A 7,728-nucleotide genomic window follows, 5' to 3' on the forward strand; every position below is an offset into this window, starting at 1 on the left:
TGAAACAACTGTCCTACCTCAAAGGGTCCTCCTCTACCGGAGCAGATAGTTTTCCCGTCTTTGCTCTACTAACTGTTGGTAACCTAATATACAAACCTATAGCCCATATTTTCAACCTGTCCATCAAAGAAGCATCAGTTCCTCTAGAATGGAAACATTCCTATGTTCGTGCACTTCACAAAGGGGGCCCTAAAGATGATCCCAATAACTACCGACCTATCTCAATTTTGTCCCCATTGATGAAAATTTTTGAAAAATTAGTGAACTACCAAATTAGCAGTTTCCTGTCCACCAACAATTTACTACATCTAAAACAATCTGGGTTCCGGAAAAAATACAGCACTACATCTGCTGCATTAGACTCTTTGAATCAAATTTACAATAGCCTTGATAATAAGCAGTACTGTGCTGTCTTTTTCTTGACCTGTCCAAAGCTTTTGATACAGTTGACCACAACACCCTGCTTAGTAAACTAAGTTGCCTCGGTTTTTCCGAGAACACAGTACAATGGTTAAAAAATTACCTCTTTTCTCGCACCCAAACTGTATTCACAGATGGTTGGAGGTCAAACAGTGTTAAGATAACAAAAGGGGTTCCACAGGGTTCCATTCTCGGCCCCCTCTTGTTCTCTCTTCATGTCAATGACTTTGGCACTGAACTGGATCATTCCAGGGTAAATCTTTTTTGCAGATGACACGATACTGATTACTGCTGGCCGCTCTCCGGATGACGTGATTGCTAAGCTCCTGGTTGATTTCAACAAACTACAACATCAGCTAGTTTCTCTTAAACTAGTCCTGAATACCTCCAAAACCAAGGTGCTATGCTTCTCTCCGGGACTAAAGCAGGAAGTTATTTTTCCCCAATTACATTCCTTGAATAATTATCAAATAGAGCAAGTCGAGATCTATAAGTATCTTGGGGTCATCCTGGATTCAAAACTTAGTTTTGAAGATCACATTGATTATATTGGTAAAAAGACAAAAATAAAAATTGGTTTTCTGTATCGACACAAGCACTGCTTCCCCCCAATGTTCCGTTTGGAATTGATAAAAGCTACCATATTGCCTCTACTTGACTACTGTGACATCGTGTATAAATCAGCCCCAAGTACTGTACTGAAGAAGCTTGATTCCATCTATCACTCGGCCTTAAGATTTGCATTGAACTGTCCATATAGGACTCACCACTGTGATCTCTACATTGGGTCAAACTTAACATCTCTTAATGTTCGACGGCTTGTGCACCAGATCTTATTTATTCACGATGTACTTACAAAAAATTCCGCAGACTACCTACTGGATCTCCTCTCTGTTTCAAAGAACAAATTTGACCTCAGGTCTTCGCTCATTTACCAGCTTCACATTCCCTATTGCCGTACAAAAACTGGAGGAAGGGCCTTTGCTATTGATGCCCCCAGGGTCTGGAATGCTATTGCCAATAAACTGCAACTTGAATCACTACCTATGAGATCTTCACTCAAAACTGCTCTAGAGGAGTTGTACAACCCTAGCTGCCACTGCTATTCAGTGGCCTAAAATATGGCTCTAGATTTTGGTGTTATAATTTATTTATGTAGTTTATTGTTAAAAATTCGGTGACAGTCCCTATGATCACTGTTACATTGGATTTATGGCTTTTATTTTGGTGATTTTCGAAAAGTTTTTTTTTGTTTTGGCCATGTTTTTGTTTTAGTACGGAGTTAGACTGATGGCTTTAATCTTAGTTGTCTTGTGGCTGTTGTTGTTTGTTGTTATTTGACTTGCATCCCACTGGGATTTTTGCACACAGCGTTGGTGTACGGTGCTATTTCAGGAATATTTTGATATTTTTTTCCTGGATTTTCTGTTTGCACAGTCACATAGTCACTTTAAGATGTTTTCTTGTTCAGATTTTTTTGTTTGTTGCGGTTGCACCCGATTCAAGAGCCGAATGGCTCACAGGGCTATACCAAATAAATAAACTATGAACTATGTACTATGTGGTAATGTTACTGTCACTTATTGGCGAACGACGGTCGTTATCGATGTTAGAGTTGGTCGGTGTTGGTGCGTGTGTACCTCTTTATCGTGAGCGTGCACACGTGTGCATTAGAGGTACGGGGCTCTAGCATATAGCGCCACCCCGTGGTCACGTTGTGTAACTGAACACAACTGTCAAAGAATACGCGGTGGGGTCAAAGGAAACAACTGAACCGGCTTTAAAGTGAGAAGGCGAGTGTTTCAACTCGAGCGAGGTCAAGTAGATACACAAGTGCAGCCGCCAGGGGGGGCAAGCCGAGTCCAGCGCTGGCACGTACCACCAGATGCTGTGGCACCAATAACGAACCCCCAGGGGGCTTCGAATGTATGTTGAACTTATTTCGCGGCGTACGTAGCCAACAAAGTAAACACAAAAAGCAGTTCTAAAGAAATGTAGTTTGTCATCTAGATTTAAAAGTACATAGCTCCCAGTGGCTTCCTAGAGCGTTCCAGACGGCCACAGAAGCGCATCTGAAACCGCGCGATGCGGTGACCGTCTTTGTTCGATGGCTCAGCCAAAAGCCGCTGCTGCGAGGATGGTCGGAGTTCGCGTGATTGTTTATGCTCCTTGACGAGATCAGCAAGGCATTATGGTTCATTTGTGGCAGGCCCTTTGTTGCATATATAGGTGTTATGAAAATTGATGAAAATAATGAAAATTAAATGAAATTTGAAATTTTCATAATTTATCCGAAATTATGTTAATTGGTGTAATTATGCGTATACATTACGCTGATTCGAGAGATAATCGTATTATTTTATGCGAGTGGGCGTGGTTATAATAATCCAGGTCGTTATGGATTATGTGGTCGAGCCTCGGTGACGAGGTTTGGTTATTAATTGGAACAACGCGATTAATCGTATGCAGTGACGCAGGCGTTGTGAGCGTAAATGAGAGAGAGTCGATTCGACTCTGCTCTTTAATTCCGTATTATCGATAAGGATACGATTACTCTCGATTGAACATCATGAATTATGTGTGTTATGGATTATGTGTGGTGATAGGTCCCCTCAAAGTTCAGATCTCATACGCAGAACAATATTATGCAGAATTTCAGAAAGAATCACACACAAACCTTCTGCTTCAATCAATTTTATTTTCTAGCTAACTTTAATTTTTGGATAATATGAAAACTAAATCTCGAGATTTTGGAATTTCAACACAGCGTTAACATGATACCATCACGATTGCGTTGTTTCACTTTGATAACGGCACCTGTGGTTAATTCCCGACGCGTAACACAATCGATCGGTTGTTGAGAGAGAGATTAAAAACATGCGAACTATTCTATCAAAACATTAACCTTATAATATGCAAACTCGTATACTTGAATTGTTACACAACACGGCACTCGGTCTTTGATTCGTATCCAATCTTTAACACATTCTGATATGCGAAGTTATTATGCTTGAAATCGTCAGCACAGTACCACGTCGATGTTCGTTCATTGATTCATAACGATTATGCAATTAAAGCGTTCGACTGAAATACTTCTAATTGCCTTATCAACACCACTCAATAGCCGCAATGTTTTCGTCACTTGAATTGTCACACAACACAGCATTCGGTCATTGATCATGCGCGGCCCTTAATGCAATTATTGTCACGTTGTTAACAATAGGATGACTGATTATTATGCAACGCTACTCGTTGAAAGGGCACTCCAACCAGTATTATTCTTGAAGGCACAAATATGCGTTTGAATTCGTTATTTCATTCATGGATACCAGCAAGATTATGCAGAAAGAAAAATATTAACGAACGACTCAAGTATTCTTCTTTGGTTCTTTCGGTAAAGTCACGTAGAATGAGATTAAAATAATAAATTGATAAAATAAAATAACGAGACTGTCTGGTAGGACAGCGCTGTCCCTTCACCTGATGAAGGTCGCTTGTGTTGTGGCCGAAACGTCGTGAGAATATTATTGTGTTATTTTATTTTATCAATTTATTATTTTAATCTCATTCTACGTGACTTTACCGACAGAACCAAAGAAGAATACTTGAGTCGTTCGTTAATATTAATCATTGCAGTCACGAAAGCTTTAAATCGAGACTCAAGTATTTCTAATTGACTTTCTCAACGCAACTCAATGGGTGGCGATGTTTCCCTTTGAGATCCTTATCTCGGGCCAATCTTTTAATTAATTGTGGCCAGACCCCTGACAGGGAACCGGTTGAACACGCTCTTCACCCCCTACGAGCGGCGCTCCGTGGTGAGGTGCCAAGAATTAATCCTTATTAATGGGTCAGTTGGTAATTTATGCGGTTAGAAGTACAGCCTCAACACAATATTAAAGAGGAAAATTATGAACACTCTTAAAAACGACGGATTATTCACTCGGTCGTTGCGATGTTTCCACAATCACGGATGGTTCAATGGCTTGAGGTTTTAGGCTTTTGTTAATGACCCGTGTGTGTGTGTTGAATGGTATGAGTGGTGAAAGAGTAGGCCAATGTTCAGAATCGATTCTTTGCGTCAAGCAGACGTCTGGATTGTCGTGTAGTGGGGGGCAGTGTATCATACGTATCAGTTGATTCTTCTTTCAGTAGTTGGTTCGGACTCGGCGGACGTTGGTGAACGAGTTGATACGTTCATCTTCTTTGGTTCTTTCGGTAAAGTCACGTAGAATGAGAATAAAATAATAAATTGATAAAATAAAATAACACAATAATATTCTCACGACGTTTCGGCCACAACACAAGCGGCCTTCATCAGGTGAAGGGACGAGACTGTCTGGTAGGACAGCGCTGGAGTGAAAGAGCCACGTTCAGATCACGGCCTTTAAGCTGTGTGAGAGGAACAAAGCGCCTTGACAAAAGAATTAGCATATAATTTAGCATTGAAATGGCTGAATTATCAGCTTGTGACTGGTCACAGAAATAGCTATGTTAAAAGTTAAAGCATACACATCCGCAGAGGCACCCATTGTTAAAGGAATTAGCATAGAATTTAGCATTGAAATAGCTAAGTTAAGGCATACACATCCGCAGAGGCACCCCTTGACAATGGAATTAGCATAGAATTTAGCATTGAAATAGCTGAGTGATTAGCTTGTAACTTCTACAGAAATAGCTACGTTAAAGTCAGAGCATACACATTCACCGAGGCACTTAGTACAAATCAAACAGGATAATTTAGCATTGAAATAACTAGGCGAATTTAGCATTGAAATAACTGAGTGATTAGCTAGTGACTGGTCACAGAAATGACTACACATCTGAGCTATTCACAGTACTATATAGTGAACCAACAAAAACTAAAATATAAATTACCTTCATGTTATCAATACACTCTATATTCTCCAATCAGCTAAGCTACCAACAATAAGTCGTTATATATCACAATGCTATATGGCGAAAAAATGGGTGGATTCTTACCCTCAAATTTCAGCACCACGGATAGCTACGGGCCCCGTTCAGACGGAAGAGTTCGTTGTTGTAGTTGCGATGACCGTCCGGTAGATGGCGGTAGAAGCACGCCCGCAGCGGCGCGTTGTACGCGGACGCTAGGTAATGCGCGCAGTGCGTTTGCGAGCAGCTGGCACGCTGGTGCTCCGTCGTCGGCGGTTGTAGATTGCAGGCTCACGATTCGCTCGTGGTGGCGCTGGCCGCTAACAGCGGCAGCGGGTCGCCAATCGGCGACACTCGCCAATTCGGCGAGTTTGTAGAGGCGTCTCCGGCGTCGGTGATGGCTGGTCTTCTGCTGAGACGAGTTGAGCGGGTCTTCTGCTGAGATGAGTTGAGATGAGTCTTCTTCTGTTGAGCTGGCCCCGAGGGCTGATGAGTTGAATTCAATGCTGAAACGGCTCCTTTTTATGCCAAAAATCTCTCTCCTTCTTGGCTCCTCCTCCCGAGGCGGAGCTATCTTTGATCTGATCGTGTGTCGGCTGGTAGACCAAGACCTCTCAGCATGGGAGGAGGAATTGGAGGAATTAACAAGTGAAATTCAGGGGAATAGTAACCATGATAGGAGTGACAGAAGAGTGATATGGAGGTGACTGACCACCGGTGAGCAAGAAGCCAGAGTGAATCAGAATCTTTATTTAGACTAGAGGAATCCGATGAGCCATGAAGCTCGTTTTCACAGATGTCCATTTGGGGCAGTTGAGCAAGTTCCAACAGAAAGTCAGTGAGTGCTGGATCATCAATCACCCTGCTTTATGTTGAATTCTATCAAGTGCAGTGAGGTAGAAAATGGGTACTCCACCCCAGATGTGACAACAGTTTTCCAATTGCATGAGTGGTGACACCCTGGGTTGGAGTGAGGGCTGCAACCACTGCGTGTGATTGAACCGGGTTCTCGAGTTTAACGAGTGGATGGCTTTGACCCAGCTAACAATGACTGCACCCATCAAATGTGTGCACACATTTTAGAGTCAGGATTTCACTTCATTCGGATAAATTCCACCGAAACATGCGATTAACGCCAATGTCATCACGAGGGCCCTTAGGCAGGATAGAACTGTGGATGAAGGAAAGAGTTGTGGATGAAGAGGAGAGAGAGTTGTGTGTGAAGGAGGGAGCTGTGTGTGACGGTGGAAACAATTGACTGGAACCCTTCCCTGTCTCCGCGTGTTGGCGAGGGGAGCGTTGGCTACACCGTGCAGAAGTCTCTGATGTTGCCCCCCTGTAATGGGGGATCAGCCGTCAACATTCTTGTGACCCCCTCTTGAAAGCCTTTCTGGGAACGTGTATTGCTCGTTTTATTCCATGCAAGGAAGTTGCGAGGTCATATTCGTCTACGTCAGGGGTCGGGCAAACCTGCGGCTCTTTAAGCGACCGCTTCGTGACGTTATTTATTAAGGACCCACCGTCTCGTATTTACGTGGCATGCTGGCTCTTGAAATTTAGATAGATGTTTTTCAATATAATATACCAAATTAGAAAAAAACAACGGGCCGTCTTGTTATTTTGGCTGCCGACGCCTGGTCCGTGTAGAAAGCGGCGTCCTCTCCTCGCGTGTTAAAAATAAATTGCCCATGAATTCAGAATTGGTTCCACGACTCGTGACGGTCAAACAGCAGCGTGCTGCCACGCCTGGGAATGACCATCAAGGAGGAGTGAGCAACAGGAGCCTTGCGATGCGACCGTGTCAGCCACCACCACGACGACAGACTCTGCGGGACACGTGTGTACTTTTTATTCGAAAAAGATTATGTACAAAACACATATGAGAGAACACGCCGGTTTTGGAAGGGCATCTCCATAATCATCTCGATGGTCATCTCCATAATCATCTCAATGATCATATCGATGATCATCTCGAAGGTCATCTCGATGGTTATCTCCATGTTCATCTCCATAATCATCTCGATGGTCATCGCCATGGTCATCTCCATAGTCATCTCCATGATCACGCGTCAAAAACACCCACGAACGAACGAACAAACGGCGAGTGTACAAGTGAGTGAGTGTACAAGTGAGTGAGTGTACAAGTGAGTGAGTGTACAAGTGAGTGAGTGTACAAGTGAGTGAGCGTGGAGGCGAGTGTTCAGGCGGGAGTGCAGGTGAGTGTACAGGTGAGCGTGCAGGTGAGTGTACATGTGAGTGAGTGTCACAGGTGAGTGTACAGGTGAGTGTACAGGTGAGCGTGCAGGTGACTGTACATGTGAGTGAGTGTCACAGGTGAGTGTCACAGGTGAGTGTACAGGTGAGTGTACAGGTGAGTGCACAGGTGAGTGAGTGTACAGGTGAGTGTCACAG

Source organism: Petromyzon marinus, unplaced genomic scaffold, assembly GCF_048934315.1.
Source record: "Petromyzon marinus isolate PM22_M1 ecotype Great Lakes invasive population unplaced genomic scaffold, UKy_Petmar_22M1.pri1.0 PM_Scaffold_174, whole genome shotgun sequence".
NCBI classification, from domain to species: domain Eukaryota; kingdom Metazoa; phylum Chordata; class Hyperoartia; order Petromyzontiformes; family Petromyzontidae; genus Petromyzon; species Petromyzon marinus.